Genomic DNA, 19,411 nt, shown 5'->3' on the forward strand with positions numbered 1-19,411 from the left:
TCCATTCTCTAGTAAGTCTGTGTCTAGTAAGTAAGTTTATTCCTGTTTCACCTCTAGGTTTTTCATGACATTTTTTTTTCTTAAATTCCATATATATGTGTTAGCATACGGTATTTGTCTTTCTCTTTCTGACTTACTTCGCTCTGTATGACAGACTCTAGGTCTATCCACCTCACTACAAATAGCTCAATTTTGTTTCTTTTTATGGCTGAGTAATATTCCATTGTATATATGTGCCACATCTTCTTTATACATTCATCCGATGATGGGCACTTAAGTTGTTTCATTCTCCGGGCTATTGTAAATAGAGCTGCAATGAACATTTTGGTACATGACTCTTTTTGAATTTTGGTTTTCTCAGGGTATATGCCCAGTAGTGGGATTGCTGGGTCATATGGTAGTTCTATTTGTAGTTTTTTAAGGAACCTCCATACTGTTCTCCATAGTGGCTGTACCAATTCACATTCCCACCAGCAGTGCAAGAGTGTTCTCTTTTCTCCACACCCTCTGCAGCATTTCTTGTTTCTAGATTTTTTGATGATGGCCATTCTGACTGGTGTGAGATGATATCTCATTGTAGTTTTGATTTGCATTTCTCTAATGATTAATGATGTTGAGCATTCTTTCATGTGTTTGTTGGCAATCTGTATATCTTCTTTGGAGAAATGTGTATTTAGGACTTCTGCCCATTTTTGGATTGGGTTGTTTGTTTTTTTGTTATTGAGCTGCATGAGCTGCTTGTAAATTTTGGAGATTAATCCTTTGTCAGTGGCTTCATTTGCAAATATTTTCTCCCATTCTGAGGGTTGTCTTTTTGTCTTGTTTATGGTTTCCTTTGCTGTGCAAAAGCTTTGAAGTTTCATTAGGTCCCATTTGTTTATTTTTGTTTTTATTTCCATTTCTCTAGGAGGTGGGTCAAAAAGGCTCTTGCTGTGATTTATGTCATAGAGTGTTCTGCCTATGTTTTCCTCTAAGAGTTTGATAGTTTCTGGCCTTACATTTAGGTCTTTAATCCATTTTGAGCTTATTTTTGTGTATGGTGTTAGGGAGTGATCTAATCTCATACTTTTACATGTAGCTGTCCAGTTTTCCCAGCACCACTTATCGAAGAGGCTGTCCTTTCTCCACTGTACATTCCTGCCTCCTTTATCAAAGATAACGTGACCATATGTGTGTGGGTTTATCTCTGGGCTTTCTATCCTGTTCCATTGATCTATCTTTCTGTTTTTGTGCCAGTACCATACTCTCTTGATTACTGTAGCTTTGTAGTATAGTCTGAAGTCAGGGAGCCTGATTCCTCCAGCTCTGTTTTTCGTTCTCAAGATTGCTTTGGCTATTTGGGGTCTTTTGTGTTTCCATGCAAATTGTGAAATTTTTTGTTCTAGTTCTGTGAAAAATGCCAGTGGTAGTTTGATAGGGATTGCATTGAATCTGTAGATTGCTTTGGGTAGTAGGGTCATTTTCACAATGTTGATTCTTCCAATCCAAGAACATGGTATATCTCTCCATCTATTTGTATCATCTTTAATTTCTTTCATCAGTGTCTTATAATTTTCTGCATACAGGTCTTTTGTCTCCTTAGGTAGGTTTATTCCTAGATATTTTATTCTTTTTGTTGCAGTGGTAAATGGGAGTGTTTTCTTGATTTCACTTTCAGATTTTTCATCATTAGTGTATAGGAATGCCAGAGATTTCTGTGCATTAATTTTGTATCCTGCAACTTTACCATATTCATTGATTAGCTCTAGTAGATTTCTGGTAGCATCTTTAGGATTCTCTATGTATAGTATCATGTCATCTGCAAACAGTGACAGCTTTACTTCTTCTTTTCCATTTTAGATTCCTTTTATTTCCTTTTCTTCTCTGATTGCTGTGGCTAAAACTTCCAAAACTATGTTGAATAAGAGTGGTGAGTATGGGCAACCTTGTCTTGTTCCTGATCTTAGTGGAAATACTTTCAGTTTTTCACCATTGAGGATGATGTTGGCTGTGGGTTTGTCATATATGGCCTTTATTATGTTGAGGAAAGTTCCCTCTATGCTTACTTTCTGCAGGGTTTTTATTATAAATGGGTGTTGAATTTTGTCAGAAGCTTTCTCTGCGTCTATTGAGATGATCATATGGTTTTTCTCCTTCAATTTGTTAATATGGTTTATCAGATTGATTGATTTGTGTATATTAAAGAATCCTTGCATTCCTGGAATAAACCCCACTTGATCATGGTGTATGATCCTTTTAATGTGCTGTTGGATTCTGTCTGCTAGTATTTTGTTGAGGATTTTTGCATCTACGTTCATCAGTGATATTGGCCTGTAGTTTTCTTTCTTTGTGACATCCTTGTCTGGTTTTGGTGTCAAAACCAGATACCATGGTGACCTCGTAGAATTAGTTTGGGAGTGTTCCTCCCTCTGCTATATTTTGGAAGAGTTTGAGAAGGATAGGTGTTAGCTCTTCTCTAAATGTTTGATAGAATTCGCCTGTGAAGCCATCTGGTCCTGGGCTTTTGTTTGTTGGAAGATTTTTAATCACAGTTTCAATTTCAGTGCTTGTGATTGGTCTGTTCATACTATCTGTTTCTTCCTGATTCAATCTTGGCAGGTTGTGCATTTCTAAGAATTTGTCCATTTCTTCCAGGTTGTCCATCTTTATTGGCATCTTCATTCCTCAGCCCTGCACCGCCGAGCGGGAGGGGCAGAGGAGCTGAGCTGCAGAGGTCGTGGTCTGTGCCCCATGGGCCATCCCATGCTGCCCTTCCAGTGGCTTGTTCTGCCTGCAGAGCTCGCAGCCTGGCCCAGCCCTGCGTGGCCGTGAGGCAGATGTGGGGACTGCGAGGTTGCTGTACCAGCTTTGGGGACTGGAGACTAGCTTCGGTGCCGGGGTGAGCAGGTGAAGTATTTCACTTGTGCCCACTGGGCGTCGCATTTCACAAACGTGTTAACTAAAAGTCTCCCCGGTTGTGCTGCACTGAGCTGCTGCCGTCAGCTGTGGCGTGTGCACACATGCATGTGTATTTGGCTGTATGTGTGAGGGAATTATACCAAGCTATTGGCTCTGTCTCCCCACATCTTTGGGACTCTAGCAGACCCATCTTTATTTATCAAATGGGTAGTCAGAAGACAGTATTACAACCAGCCTGTACAGAGAATTCCAGCAACTAATATAACAGCGAAACCTGTGACAGTGGGTTCCCGAGTGCCATGTTTATCTCTACTGAGAATAGGATAGTACTTGCCTGGTTAATAGCAGGAAACGCACATATTTCTCTATGCCTTTTGGATGGTTCTTTCGTGTCACACAGAGTGATTCTGCTCTCTACTTTCCCTTTGCCCAAAGATCAGGGCAAACTGGTTAGGACTCAGGGCTGTAGGGACAATCGGAACACCAGCTCCACTTCATACAAGCTAGTAACCATGGCAGGTTGCTTCCACATATACAGAGAGTGTCTGAAAGAGACGCAAAAAACAATGTCAGATCTTATAAGAACCTCCAAGATTCTTCCAAACGCAAAAAACAATGTCAGATCTTTTAAGAACCTCCAAGATCATCTGGTCCCATTTCCACATTTTACAGGGGGAGAAATTCAGCCAAGGACAGAGGTGAGTAGGCAGATGGCCAGGAGAGAAGTGGGTGGCCATTCCAACTGTATGGGCGACTGTCAATGCAAGGTTGCCTGATCGTGAAAAAAGCCTTCCCATCAGAAGCGTTTCCAGTAGATGATTAAGAGCTATGATATGGTAATCATTTGAACAACTATGGTTATTAGTCTTATTTGCAGACACAGTGTTCAGTTATGCAGAGCACTCTAGTGCAGTAGTCCCTTGGAAATTTCTCAGCCATCAGTGCAGAGAGTCTATTTTAAATGAATATATTCAGCACTTTCCTCAGACCTACTTATTATACACAGGAGACCAACCACCCATGGAAAATCAGTTCGCTACAAGGGGAGGCATGGGAGCTTTAAAACAGTTCTTATTGCATAGTAGCCAACTAATTTCTTGAAAAAAAAAAAACCAGACTTACCTTCTTGCCTATGGGGCTGTCCAGAAGACTGTATTCAAATCTCCAAGTAAGCAGAGGTTAGTTTCTTGGCCTTGTTCTAGGGAACATCCCTACACAGAGAAATCAATAACTCACCGTCCGTGGAGCCCTCCTAATGCTCAGAAGCTGGTTTTATGTATTTATTTGCAATGTGAAGGGAAGCTGGCTTACAATAAGCAGCTGTAACAAGACCACAACACACCACGCACATACACCCAATTCAGTAACGGCATCCTGTGGAAACTCTTCTGGAAATCTCAGAACCCAAACCACTGTGTGGGATTCCAAACAACGGTCAGAGCCACTGCTCTCACTATTGGAGCAATAAACTATGTTTACCAAAGTCTTGCTTTTTCTGGCTGAGTTGTCCCACATCTCTGCCACAGACTGTGAGCCAGCTAGCGCCTCTCTGAGGAGTCTTGAGCTAAACCTCTGCCCATTGGGAGCTTGTCAGAGTTTAGGGAGGTTTGACCATAGAAAAAACTGAACTGTGCCTCCTACTTAGGACCGGGGCATTTTTTTTTTTTTTTTTCCAAAACCGCTTCCATAAAAGTGGCCCAAGTGGTATTAAGGGGTGGGGGACAGGGCTAGGGCTTGACCTCTCAGGTGGATAAAACGCACTCCATTGGTGAGTATGGCTGCAATGGAAGTCCCGAAAGCAAAGTTCTGGGGTTGACTTTGTGCCCTGGAGTGAAGGGTCTTAGCTCCCTGGGCCCAGAGCCTGGAATGGTAAGCTTTCTAGCCTGTGCTCTCAGCTAACGAAAAGGCAGCGCTTCCAGAACAGAGTAATTAAGAGGAACCTTTTCTGCAGCTTCCTTTAAGCTTAGAAAGGATTCAGTTCAGTAAGAAGTCCATGAATAGGACCTCTGGAGACACCTCTAGAGTTGATCTGGATAGGCACATGGCTTGTCCTTTGGATGAGCCCGGTAAGAAGTTTTAGAACCACCTTTACCATAAAGGTCACCTTTATGATCTTTTTCTATCCTCACCTTCTCCCTCTGTCAGCCTTGCTCCTTGGTCTGCCCATTGCATTCGGGATCCTTGAGTTTCCTTAGCAAGTGAAGGATGGTTGATAGGGTATCTCCCATTGCCCAGGAGTTTGTCCACTCTGTGGATATCCTACTGAGTTTGGATGCATTGATGTAGTGAAAGTCAGTCCTAGGGAAACGCATGGGAGCACTTGTTATTCTAAGGACATTTTTTCAGTTCCAGCAAGCACTCGCTGCGTCCCGTGGAAGAAGTCCTGTGCTCAGTGTCTGAGTCCCGCTTAACGTGTGAAGGCAGCTGTGGGATAATGGATGAGAACGCTGCACTGCTGTTAGATTATCGGCTCTTCACTTACTTGTTTATCCAGTCAGCATATTCTTATCCAGAATTTCCGACGTGCCCCTTTGCTAGGTGCTGTGGCTATAGCACGAATGAGAGGGTCAATTCCTTGCCCTTGTAAGCGAGGGAGACAGGGTAGGCAAATACACATGATGTTTTCTGAGTGTGATACGAGGGAGGGATGAAACAAACAAGAGGATGACGCGGGGAGTCCTGGGGAGGAACCTCAGCAGAGCGTGGGCAGAGAAGGCGTCTTGGAGGAGGCGGTATTTGGGCCGAGACCTGAACCTTGAGGGAAAACCACCTAAGACTAGAGTCAGGAAAAGAACAGTCCAGGCAGAGGACAAGAGCAAATATCAAGGTACTCGGGCAGGAGAGATCTTGATATACCTGAGGTTATAAAAATGAACATCCACGTAGTAAAGGGGGACTTTGCGGAGGATAAATGAGAGCACAGTCAGAGAGGTGGGCAGGGGCAGGGCCTAGGGGAGCTTGGAGGCCAGGGACGGGCATTCGGGATTTAGTCTGTGTGCAGTAGGGACCCTTATGAGCTTTCAAGTAGGAAATGGTGGGCTCTGGTTGACACCTTCTAGTGAGACTCTGGCTGGTGTGTGGAGAATAAATTAGAAGGAGATAGAAGCTGGGAGAAGGGGCTGGGAGGCCGTCACCAAAGTCAGACCAGAGGGGACAGTGGTTCGGCCTCGGGCAGTGGTAGAGGAGCAAGAAGAGAGACAGAGAGATGGAGGGACAGACTCCAAGTCAGGGGCCGCGCTGAAGGGAGCTGATGGATTTGTGCGGGAGGGCGCCCCCCATGCCGGCATAGGGGGTGGTTTGGAATAGGTGCTCAACCAGGGTTCCGTCTGCGGTGAACCACCATTGAAGTTTCAGGCTCAAATTCAATCTTTGCCTCCTATGCACCTTTACACTGTAGGGGAAGAAAAATAATTTTCTCTCTATCCTTCCAGGTTGTTGGCTGAGACCCACCTATAATAAAAAGTCAGATTAACATGAGGAAAAGAAAAATAGAATTACATATGTACCTATGGGAGCCCCAAAGATCTGACACTCAAAGGCAGCCGGACAATTGAGGCTGGTGTACTATCCTGAGCGAAGGAAAGGGATAGGGGTCTGGGCTTCACAGGGGGGCAGGCAGTTCACAGGAAGGTGAGAGGGGGAGATGTTTGGTAAACAAGGGTCCTCCTGGCAGGCAGGTAAGTGTCTTGAGTGAAAAAGTGATCTCTGGCAATAGCTCTCTTCCTGGTACAGGCCCCCAGTCTAAGTTCTTTTAGGCAGTTAAAAGGTTTTTCCTGAGTCTGCTGGGTCTTGATTGTCTTCAGCTCCACGTGCCAGAGTTACATATTTTGGGGCGACAGCTTCTGCTACCCTGCAGGGCAAATCCTCTAATCTCTCTCAGCAAGGGGTGGCAGGTCTGCAAGTCCTTTGTAAGTGGCCAGCCACCCAGATACAGGGGATGGACATTTCTAGAGATGTCTGTGCCCATACAGATTTGACCAGAGGCTCTTGGTGTTCACCCCCCAGGGCTTAAGTGCAGGTGACTGGGAAAACTTTGCATTTTATCTCCACTCGTAACCTGACTTTGAGCTTAACTCCCCGTGGGCCCCTCCTACAGCAGGAAAGCAGATAACTCTCCTTGACCTTCCGTTATTGACTCTGGATGAATTTGTCCAGAACCTTGTCAACTCAGATGCTCCTTTTGCTGGTGGACAAGAAGCTTTGGGAACCAGGCTGCTACTACAGACCCATCTCAGGAAAATCAAACAGCAGCCTGGGGGCTTTGGGGGCTCATTCATCACGGAGAGCAGTTGGATGTGTGGCTAACTATATGCTTTATTATGGATACTAATTTATGCTGGAAGCTGCTACCGTGAGTGTTAGCACTTAGCTCTAGTTAATGAAGTTGAGTGGGGCATTCAATGTATCACTGAGCTCACAATCTCTCCTCTTGGCTAGAACAAGTTGGTACGGGAAACTGAGGGGTGATCGTGTTGGGGAGAACACATTCACACAGTGAGTTTCTTCCCTGTGACTCTGGGCTGTCACCCATGTTGCATTGTGCTTGTGCCATGTTGATGTGAGATGATTCTCAGTGGGATAAAACCCTGGGCTGTGTTAAGAGAGAAGTATCGGATTGTTGTGATGATTTATCAGCGTACTCACAAAGAGCCCCTGTGTGGACTTCAGTGAAGCCAACTGGAGACCTGTGGTTTCTTTCAAGACAGTCTTCATGTTTTAAGAAGGAGGAAAGGAAGCTGGCGTAAAAATGCATTCAGCGTGTCCCACTCAGCTCATCCCTAAGTTTAATCATCACTGATGACTTGCAAATACAGAGGATAAACACACTTACTTTTCACCTTTGCAATAAAGAAAATCAACTATTTGCTCTGCTCTCATTGGTATTAAGAGGAGTTACACATGTGAATCCCTAATACATCAATGAGATGATAGACTCCTGGGGGAGCCATTTAATTTTTTACAGCCTTTTTTTTTTTTTTTAACGTTGGGCTGAAAGAAGGAGAAAAAAAAGCCCGAAGGTCCTGTATAAAGAATAACTTAGACTGACCTTGATTCTTAGGTATTCTTTCTCAGAGCCCAGCTCCAGAGACTGGGCAGCCAGGACGGCCGGGCAGGGAAGGGGTTGAGTTGCCCCAGTGGGGCCAGTCCCGAGAGTCCCACACCTGTTTTGCCGAAAACCTTAATGTTGGTTTCAAGCTTCGTAGGATTCTCTGGCAAAATAACCACTCTACACTCAGTTAAACAAGAATTTAGAGAGAGTTTATTGAATTAACAAAGATTACAGTATACTAATTAAGAATAGTATAACTAAGAAAGAATAGTAAAGACAGAGGTTTATACGTCACTGAATTGGGGAAGCACCTCCACCCAGATGCAAGCAACGCTGGGAAGTCCCTTGAGCAGCAAGCTGGAGTCCCAACTGGAGGTCCCGGCTGGTGCGTCCACCCCACCGGTGAGACTTCACTTTGCCGCTCGAAGGAGCCCAGCGTTCAGCACCGGGCCGCAGGCTAATAACAGTCAGCCTGCCTGCAATTTGCAGCTCTGCTTATGGTCACAAATGCCTTGGGCTTAACTCGTAAGTCTCGGAATGGTCTTGATTCCTGGGGGCTGGCCAGACCCTCAGAGTGCAAGAAGTCCCATGACTTCCCCTCTGTCTTACCTAGTGGTCTACGATGTGTGCTGGCCTGGGCGTAGCTCAGCGGTTTGGCATGCAGCCGGCCTTCACATCCTTGTCCGACCCGAGGCCTAGTGCCGCCTCTGAAGCCTGAACGAGACGGCTTCACTCGCTTCCCCAGCACACACCTTCCAGAACGGCTGGTTTAATAGTTTGCCTGAGTCCTCACCCTTTACCCCACCCAGGGCTTCAGTCCTGCTCTCTGCCCGCTAATGGGAGTTGGCACACACGCCTGCTGATTGGGGTGTTCTACAGTCTCGTGTGGCAAGTGAGGGGCTGTCTTTCCTTACATACCTGCTGAGCATGCTAGGTGCTTGAAATGCAGAGTTTCACTCAGTTCTCACTATGGCCTCCCTCAGGCCAGCGATCCTGGGAGCCCCGAGTCTCAGGTGAGAACAGCTGGAGAACACAGCTGACAAGGGGAAGTGACCTGAGTCAGACTGATTCCCAAGTTCAGCGTCCTCAGCCAGGCTGGCAAACCTTTTCTTTTAAGGGCGCTTAGTACCTATGTCTGGCTCTGCGGGCCACAAGTTCTTTGTCCAACTCACTTCTGTGCTTGTAGAGGGAGTGTACCATTGACAATATGTAAATGACAGGTATAGTCATGTTTTCTACAAAAGGATCGGTAGCCGGATTCAACCGGTGAGCCACAGTTTGCTGACTCCTGTCCCTAAATGCTTGCGCGTTTTTGCGGCTCCAGGCTTTTTGGTGACGGTCTTAGGCTTTGGAGTCCCATAGAGCCAGGCTCACATCCAGCCTCTGCCCCTTGTTTGCTTTGTTATGTCGGAGAAATCACTTAACCCCTGTGAGCTTGGTTTTCCTCATTTGTGAAAGGATAACCTAAGAGGGTAGTTGCATGAGAGAACGTGTGCGAAGCATCGGACACAGAGTTCAGCCTTGGGGTAGCTGCTGACTGTGGCCTCAGACCCTTGGAGATGTTCTGCTGGTCCAGCTCCTGACTCCCAGGAGAAAGAGTCAACCTAGGCTTGTTGTCTACGGCAGCTGTGCATTCAGACCAGGCCGGGAATGTTCTGGGTCCCTGGGCCAGCTTTCAATCCTGTTTCTGTCTCCAAAAGAACAATTTGGCCTCAGGGAACAAAAGTCAGAAGGTGACAATGGGAATTCATGCCCCTAAGATCCCAGGGAACGTGGGGTCCAATATTAAAGCATAAAGGAGGAAAGCAAGACATTTAAAAAAATCTTTTTAGAGATGGTAAGAGACACAAAGAGCCCCTCACTGTTTTACACTTGTAAGGAGACCCCTGCTGGGCTCCCAGTTCTAATCTGCAGTAAAAAGCCACAGGGCATCTGGTTCCATTGACTCACTTCCTTTTTTCGCCATAGCCTCTGACAGGAAAACTCGAACCAGTGAGGCACTTTAGAATTGGCTTCAGCAGGGACTTTTCTGTCATTCAGCTGCTGATACTGGAAACCTAAAGACGGCGACATGATACAATTTCTGTTTTTATTTCTTTACTTTTGATGCGGTCATCCTTGAGGAACCACAGTCATCAGCTGTATACGCATGGCTCCCTGGGGTACAGAACCCTGGACGGTTAAGCCACAGAATTAGATTGAAGTAATGGCATTGATGGCGATGAGAACACAGAGGGCCTGCCTCACAGAGGCAGGGTAAGTGGGATTAGGTGATTTTATTCATGGTGTTATGCACGTTGATCTGTTTATTCCTTTGTCTGTTTTACCGATTTGTTCCTTTCTCTCCTATGCCTGCTTAGTAGCTGTTTAAGTGAATTTCTTAGCTCACATAATTTGAAAGTCCAAGAGTCTGTTGGCATCATGTATAGCTGGATCCAGGAAGCTCAAACCATGTCATTAGAGCTTAGTCTCTCTCTCTCTCCCTCTCTGTTTCCTCTCCTCCCTCCTTTTCTACCCATATCTCTCACTCACTTAGTCATGAAATAGATGAAAAAAGTTGAAAGGCCCCAGTGACAGTGACATGTCACAGCTGAGGTGCAGAGTTAGGTGGGGGTGGTCCAAGAGGATGTGCTGCAGGAGGAAACATCTGAATTTGGGATTATACCCCCAAGGAGGGGAGAGAGCTAAAGCAGCGTTGGTCAGCCTGTGCTCTCTGAACACCCACAGAAGAGTCTCCTGGGCTTGGCTGTCATGGTGCAGTTTCCTGGGCCTTATCCTAGACCGACAGAATGAGATTCCCAGGGGAAGGCCCTGGGTTGTGCGTTTCTCTAGCAAGTTCCCTCTGGAACTTGTGCGTTCCAATTTAAAGCAATCTTAGGTGGAGCAGCTTCTCATTCTGTACAATTAAACAGTAAAAAGTAATCCGAGTCTGTACACCGAAGCTAGATCAGGAAACATAAAATGTATAGGGTGGATGCTTTGAAGAGTTTCTGGAACACTAATTCTGGAAGCCTGTTGGATCCCCCTACTCTCCAAACCTTCCTGAGTCGTGTACACAGACAACCCTGACTTAGGGGTGAGTTCTGCTGTAGACAGACAGCCTCCCTGAGACCCTAAAGATGGCATTCTCTTTTTCATGCAGCAGTGCAGAAAGCATGGAAATCTGGTGAAGGGCTCATCTCTAGCTGGTCTTTGCTCTGCATGACTTGCCTAGAAAAAGGCCTAGTAGGTATGAAGTGCCCAGGAAGTTTCCATGAGTTCCTTTCATCCATCATTGCAAGTTTGGAAAAGGAAAGTGCAATGTCCCTAACTCATGTGCTCCTTGATCTTCCTGTTCTGCGAGATCCTAGTGTGGGCTCTGAGAAGAGTTGCTGGGTTCACGGTTCCTGCTCTGCCCCTTCTAGGCTGAGTGACCTTGAATAAGTTATTAACATCCCTGAGCCTCAGTTTTCTCATGGGCAACACCTGTCCCACAAGGTGGTGGGTGAGGATTAAGAGAGAGAATGCATGGGAGGCGTTTAGCACGATGTCTGACATCTGATAAGTACTCAGTAAACCTCAACTACTATGATTTGATTGGCCTTATTCGTACTTGATCTGTAATATGCACAGAGAGGAGAAATAAGATTTTAATCTGAGAAAGCTATCAGGCTCCTACGTCTTTTGCAAACTAACACTGGGTCAGTAGAGCCTCAGGGAAGGGTTTGGCTTCTATTAGTTTCTCTGTTAAAATTAATTGTAGATAATTATATGGAAATGATAATGAATATTTAGTTCATTTCCATCAGAGACTCAACAGAGCATGGTAGTTAAGACCAAGACTTTTGGGCAAAACAGACATAGGTGTGAGCCGGATTCTGTCACTTACTAACTCTATGACCTCGGGCAAGTTATTGAACTTCTCCAGCCTCAATTTCCTAGTCTGTACAATGGGAAGAATAATAGGATTCATCTCACTGGGTTGCTGTGAGGATTCACTGGTTGTTGGATGTAAAGCACCTGTTTGCTCCACGGAAAGAGCTTTACCATCACCACCACCATCATGTCAAACGACTGTCAATAGGGGTGTCCGGGGTGCTCCATGTACCGTATGGGAAGAGAGTTTTGCTGGGTCTGACATTTTTCTTATTTAAAATGGCCATGCAGTAAGGTTTTTTTTTTGTTTTTTTGTTTTTGCAGTACGCGGGCCTCTCACTGTTGTGGCCTTTCCTGTTGCGGAGCACAGGCTCCGGACGCGCAGGCTCAGCGGCCATGGCTCACGGGCCTAGACGCTCCGCGGCATGTGGGATCTTCCCGGACCGGGGCACGAACCCGTGTCCCCTGCATCGGCAGGAGGACTCTCAACCACTGCGCCACCAGGGAAGCCCTATGCAGTAAGTTTTTAAAGCTTATCACTATCTACATTCTTTACATCACCAAAAACGGACTCTGTCAGCCAGAGAAGAGAAACCTGGGTTAGAAGAATGGGAGGAGGGGGATGTAGTGACTTTCTCAGGTTACATAAGACAAGAGTGTTCGAGGATCTTTGGATTTGGGGGAGGGGGAGGGGTGAGGCATGGTATCAGACCCTCTTGCCGGATTTATTCCTCTTCCTCCCCTCCCCTCCCCTTTTCTTTCCTTAAATGGAAATAGAGATTTAGAGATCTTTCCCCCCTGAAACTGGGTCATCACTTTAGATTCTGGTAAAACACAAAAGTGCCCATTTGTTTCTTCCTGCTTATTCATTCTTGCAACAAAATACCAGGAGAACAGAGGAAAGTGCTATCAAAGGCATCTGTTCAAAGGAAACACTCCTCAGTGATCACTATCACCTGGGAAGTTTCTTCTGCTTCTTTGACAGTGTACTCATTTTTCTTGCCCTGATTTTTGTGCCTGTTTCCCTGAGGCACCTGAACCTGAGATAGTTTCCCCCGATTCAGGATGTGCCCCGTACATAGGAAGCTGCAGAGGAGCCTCATTTTGGCCGATAGGGCTCAGCCAGGCCACTCGCAGCTGGGTCTGAGTTGCCCGCAGTGGGAGGCACAGCTCTGCTGGGGCAGCAGACGATTTTCAGGGGTCAGCGAACAAAACATCCAAAAAACCATCCAGTCACAAGGTGAGAAGTTATTCTCTTTCCATTTCCCTCTCAGTCCTCAAGGAGCAGGACTCTGTCTGCTGCTAGTGTGTTTTCACAGCTCTCTAACACTTCCTAATGTCCCTTTGTAATGAAGTGAGAAGGCAGGCCTCAGAGGCAGGGCTCTCAGCAGCTGATTGTATGCAGTTAGAATTTAATAACTTTATATTCACCCTTGTGGTTAGCTTCTATTTATGGCAAGGGATACTGGTTTTCCATTTGCTGCTGTGATTGTTAAGTTTCCTTGAACACGTGTAAGTAACAGAGAACTGAGTAAACGAAAATATATTAGGGAGATAACATAGGTATCATGTAGCTACGGCAAAAATGTTGAAGGCTGGGAAGGTTGTGAAGGACTGAAGTTTGGGGAAACTGCGCTCGGTGCAATGACATCCCTTCCCTCTTTGGGGCTGACTTCCAACGTGGAGCCACTGTCTCCTGAAGCCAGCTGGCCCCATGCATCAGTTGGTGAGAGTCGTTAGGAATACACAAAGCCCAGCTCTCCAGAGGGATAAAGAGGTGGTGCTGCGGAATATTGTTGTGTTGGTCTTTAGTTGTGAATGAAATAGCCCCACCAGGCTCTTTCCCTGGGATAAGAGTCAGGGCAGTGGGGACATGGGACTTCAGAGTTTGGTTGCCTTGGGTTTGCCTCTCAGGCAGGGATGTGTCATCATAGATTCTGGATTCACACCATCTGGGTTCAAATGCAAATCCGAGATCTGGCACTTACTAACCGGGTAACCACAGGCAAGTTGCACATCCTTGTGCTGCAGTTTTCCTATCTGTAAAATGGGATAATAATGGAACTTACTGATAGGGTTGTTGTGAAGACTGAGTTAAAAATATAGAGTACCCAGAAAAAAATGCCCAGAACATAATCTCATGGTAAGTGCTTAATAAATATTAAGTGCTATGATTGCTACTGTCGTCGTCATCGTCACCATCATCATCATCTCTCCTTGTTTGTAAAACCAGGCTAGTATTGCCTGCCTCAAAAGGTCAGTGGTCCATGGTTGCTGCACAGGGAATGCTGAATCCCTGCCCCATCCCTTCTCCTGAAAACGTGAGACTGGCAGGCTGATAACAAACTTCCAAAGCTACAGATATATGTGGCTCTTACACCTTACTTGATTTTGAACGGTAACACGACCACAGTGGGGTTTTTGAGGTAGCTGCTTCCCATACACCAAGCCACTGGGTTGCTGGATATACACAGTTCTGGAAGGTAGATGTGAATGTCTCTCATTTAAAATGGTATCCATGCCTTATGATGGAGTTCTCTGACCAAGCAAGCCAAGCAGGGTCACCCATTTGTAAGAGTCCTTTTGCATAAGCACATTCCAGCTATAGCAGGAGTGAGCTCCTCTTCCCTTAAGATAGAAACAATGACAACACTGATGTCAGCAGCTAAGCCCAGTTTTAAACCCATGCTGCTCCTCTCGGTTGAAGTTAGCACCGTTTTATTAAGTTGGTAGTGAGCTGTAGCTGCCCCACATTCCCTTTGTTCATCTACTATCCATCTGAACTAATCACTTAATTAGCCCGGGCAAGAAGTCTTCTGTGGTGTTAAATAACTCTAAAAACCTACTGGAGATGCTTCTGAGTAGCCTGATTGGCTTTAACTTGAAGTTCGTTACCTCTGGACTAGGATATGTTAAATGCAGGGCCTGGAAAACAAGCTGAATTCTGCACTGAGCTCAAATTCTGTTTATTTGTAGGGAAAAAAAAAAAAAAATCATCCCTTTAGGCCAGCGGTTTTCAAAGTGTGGGCCCTGACCCGCCAGTAGCAGCTTTATCTGGGAATGTGTCAGGCCCCGCTCTAGACCTGCTGAATCACTGAATCAGAAACTCTGCAGGTAAAGCCTCGCAATCAGTTCTAGAAGCCCTCTCGGTGACACTGATGGAGGTTAAAGCTTGAAACCAGTGCTTTACACTGTGCCTTCAGATTATAAACTTGTTTTGTTTTCTGGCAGAGAGAAGAAAAAAAGGAAAGGATGAAAAAGGGAAAAAGAGGGGAGGGGCAGGAGAGAAAATCAGAAAGATGGGTAAATAAGACCTGAGCAGTCCGGATGGGAAGGCTGTTTACTGAAGTATGACCAGCAGCATGGGGCTCGTTTAGGATCTGGGAGTATTATTCCGGAGCCTTCCTGAGAAACAGTGCGGCAGAGGGATATGTTGACCCCCGGCCAGGGTGACTGGGCAGAATACACAGAGAGCGGCCAAACTGCTGCTATTTGTCCAACATGTGAGAGGACAGTGGGGCATTTCCAGGTGGAATAAGAGTACAGGAAAGCCCCAGTTGCTCTCAGGGTCCCCCAGGATGGACACACAGAGGATACTTAGTAAATGCTCTTTGACTTGACAAAGATTGAACCTTAGTAGCCTACACTGAGTTTCCCCAGCTCATTCTGATCTGGAGAGAGTAGGTGGGTTTACTGGGCCTGGTCTGCAGGGAAGAGCAGGACATGGTCTTAGGGCATCCACTGTGGCCCCTCCCCCTGACTGCTGCGAGACAGCTCGGCTCAGGGGAAGGAGCCCCAGGCTTCAGTACAGGGACACCCGTTCTTACTAGTGTGTGGCCTTAAGCCAGTCACGAACTCTCTAACCTTCAGGCTCACTCCTCCTCTGTAGAAGGAGGATAACAGTTCCTTCCAGATGTTTCTGCTCAGCACTGTCGCACCTGCACCTATACATACAATACTTGGCACACAATAGGTGTCAAATAAGTATTTGTTAAGTAAAAATAAAAAGGAAGGAGGGGGCTTCCCTGGTGGCGCAGTGGTTGAGAGTCCGCCTGCCGATGCAGGGGACATGGGTTCGTGCCCCGGTCCGGGAAGATCCCACATGCCGCGGAGCGGCTGGGCCCATGAGCCATGGCCGCTGGGTCTGCGCGTCCGGAGCCTGTGCTCTGCAACGGGAGAGGCCACAACAGTGAGAGGCCCGCGTACCGCAAAAAAAAAAAAAAGAAGGGAGGAAGGAAAGAAGGAAGATCGGTTGATTTTTGTGAGGCTTCTATGAAATAACGCTTTGAGAATGCCTAGCATAACATTGTTGGTACAAAGATGTACTGTTAAGCGGTATCTATCACATGAGGAGGAAGAGAAAGAAAAATCGATTCAGAAAGAAGCCTTCTAGGTGCCTCGAATTGGGCCTGTGTCCTTGCTGAGCATCTGGCCCTGCCCCCCCACTCTTCTCTCTGCACCTACACTCGCTCCACCTTCCAGCTTTACCTAAGGGGCCACCCCACTTGGGGTGCTGAGTCCATAGCCTTCAAGTCCCATGCGTAGTAGGCGGTCAAAATGACCTTAGAACTGAAATGAACTGCAAGTGTGTGGCCAGACTTGGTGGCGGGGGGGGGGGGGGGGGGGGGTCAAAAGGGGGACTGACGTATTTTCGATCCCTGTAACTAAGGAATTACATGTCAATTATTTTAGGTTGTTTTATTTCTACGATAGGTAATCATTGACCTTTTGGTTAACACACGTCCCGCATAGTCATAGTAAGCATTTTTCGTAATACCCTTCCCACGTGTTGTTAAGTTATAGAAATGCCATTAGCTGCCTTCATTTATATGATTAAAGGGATGCTCTCATCTTGAGAATGTTTGGATATCCCCTGCCTTCCCTTAAATACCCCTCCCCCTTCCCCTTTGAACATCAGTACAAAGGACCAACCTGCCAACTCAAGAAAGGAGAGAAACTGGAAATGGTATTTATTATATTTGCTGAAAGTCCTTGGTTATCAATTCTTCTCCAAAGAGCATAGGTTTTGGGAATCAGACTTGAGTTGATCCCAAACCCACCTACTATCAACTTTGTGACCCTGAGCAAGTTACCTAACCTTTCTGAGCCTAAATTTGCATCTATATTCTATAGGGATCTTGTTTGGATTAAATAGCCTCTGCAAATATATCTACAATAAATACACACCAAAAGTTAGTTTCCTTCTTTCACCAGTAAGTCGTGCAAGCACACCCAACAAATACAGACCATCGGAAAAAGTAAGTTCTTGCCCAGACCTTGGTTGCAAGCTTGGACACAGAGAAGGATGGATGGGAGAGGTTTATGTTCATTCAATGAGACACACAGCTCCTTCTTACCATCTGAAAGAACTGATGGGGTCCGAGAAGTATTCTTCTATAGTTTGGGGTCAGCTGTGGTAAAGACAATCATGGGGAAAGGTCCTTTCAGGCTCCTTGCCAAAAACAGAGTATCATTCTCTTCCACCTTTTGGACGTTTTTTTTCTTTTTTTGTGGTATGCGGGCCTCTCACTGTTGCGGCCTCTCCCGTTGCAGAGCACAGGCTCTGGACACGCAGGCTCAGCGGCCATGGCTCACGGGCCCAGCCATTCCACGGCATGTGGGATCTTCCCGGACCGGGACACGAACCCGTGTCCCCTGCATCGGCAGGCGGACTCCCAACCACTGCACCACCAGGGAAGCCCCACCTTTTGGATTTTGATGGCAGGTGGAACAGTAAAGATAAGGAATGGGCTTAGACTTTGGAAAGTGAGTACTCAGGGGTCATCAGAAGATGCCTTCCTTTGGAATGCTGTCAACATAGAGAGTGCCTGCCGCACTGACAAGCACAGCACTGGAAATGGACCCCATACACACACGCAGTGATCCACTGTTTACTGTAAAACGAGCAACTCTCTAGCTCTTGAGCAAAACAGCAGCAGCCTAGTGGGTGTTTGTGCCCAAGAAGAAATCAGAGAGAAAAAGAAAGCTACCGCCAGGGACACCGTTCTGACCTAAGCATTGTTCTCCATTGCCTTTTGGAGAGTCATAGTCGGTTTTTCCCTATTAGTATCGGTAGGCTTTGTTAGTTCTTGAAACACCTCTTAAAAGGCACTGTAAACAGTCCCTGTTGGGTTATTGTGCCTTCCAGCTAAGCTTGAGCTCCTGGGGCTGGCTTGGAGGTCAAGCTTGAGGGCTGCCCTTCTCACCCGGGGCCTCCACAGCCTCCCAACCGTGGCAGGGTTACAGGAGGACACTGAACTGAGGAGATCCATGGGAGGACAGGCAGAAATGAGGCTCCTGTAGGGTTTTAACTGCACAACGGAAAACAAAACTGCAAGTAGGCTTCCAGTATGACTCAGCTGTCTCATCAGTGACTGTTTATTTACTTCTTTGACCAAAAGCCAATGAGTGAAATGCGGAATTAGCCCTGAAGGCAGGGGCCAGGGCTTCTGGTGACATTTGCTATTGAAACTGAGCTGGAATCAGTCTTTGACCTGCTGGGGATAAAAAGAAATTGGTATTTTTAGGGCTCTTCTTTGGACCGTAAATCGGCAACCCTTGAGCTGGGGGGAATTACCAGTATTTGCCATCTTCCCTCACTGGCATTTTATCTTCTGAACACATCCAGTTCAGATTGCAGTGCTTTTTACTTTCAGCTAGCCTTGGGAACCGGAAGGGTCTCAAGAAGGCGTTGCAAACAATGAATAATTCAGGCTTTGGCAAGGACACACAAGAAGACTGGAAACCAGATGCAGTTCAGTCACGCTCAGTCTGCTGGCATATCCTGTATCGGAAAAACAGTCAAAGCAGTGGGTTGAATGGTGGCCCCTCCGTAAAAGCTATGTCCACGTCAAACCCCTAGAATCTGTAAATGGTATCTTGGATGTGGATTATCTGATTGGGCCCTAAATCCAATAACAAGTGTCCTTGTAAGGGATGCACAGAGGAGAGACACACAGAGAGAAAAGGAGGAGTGTGAAGAGAGAGGCCGAGATTAGGGTGAGGCTAAAGAACTCCAGGACTGCCAGGAGCCACCAGCAGCGAGGAGAGAGCCCCCCAGAGCCTCTGCAGGGAGCCCAGCCTGGCAGGATTGTGGACGTCTGGCCTCCAGAAGCGGGAGAGGACACATTTCTGTTGTTTTAAGCCACCTAGTTTGTGGTGATTTGTTACAGGAAACTAACACACCATATGCTGGAGATGGTGCTGGGGTCAGGGAGTAGCCCGTAAGCCAAAAGAGATTCTCAAGGAGGCTTTTCGTGAAAAGGAAAAGTCCTGCTCTGGGCTCTTTGTAGCAGTGCTCTTGGCGTGTTTTACTTTTTCCTCTATAAACTCGAATCCCCCGTTTTATTAACCTACTAGAGGAAAGAAAGAGCCTACTTCTGTCATCCTTCCTTAAAGAAATTGACCGTTACGGGCAAGGGGCATGTTTCCTCAACCAATTTTGAGAGCTGCCCCATTCTTTTCCTTACATTCCTACCACTCCAGCAGCCCAGAACGGTGTCTAGCCAGCATATTACATGTTTATTAGTTTCCTGAAGCTAATTGTGCCATCTTAAGCTCCTTCAGATCTGCCTCTCTGCACCGAAGGCAGGAGGAGAATATAACCGA

Source organism: Aethalodelphis obliquidens, unplaced genomic scaffold (assembly GCF_003676395.1).
Source record: "Aethalodelphis obliquidens isolate GAN/ISIS:26980383/991018 unplaced genomic scaffold, ASM367639v1 scaffold22, whole genome shotgun sequence".
Classification (NCBI taxonomy): Eukaryota; Metazoa; Chordata; class Mammalia; order Artiodactyla; family Delphinidae; genus Aethalodelphis; species Aethalodelphis obliquidens.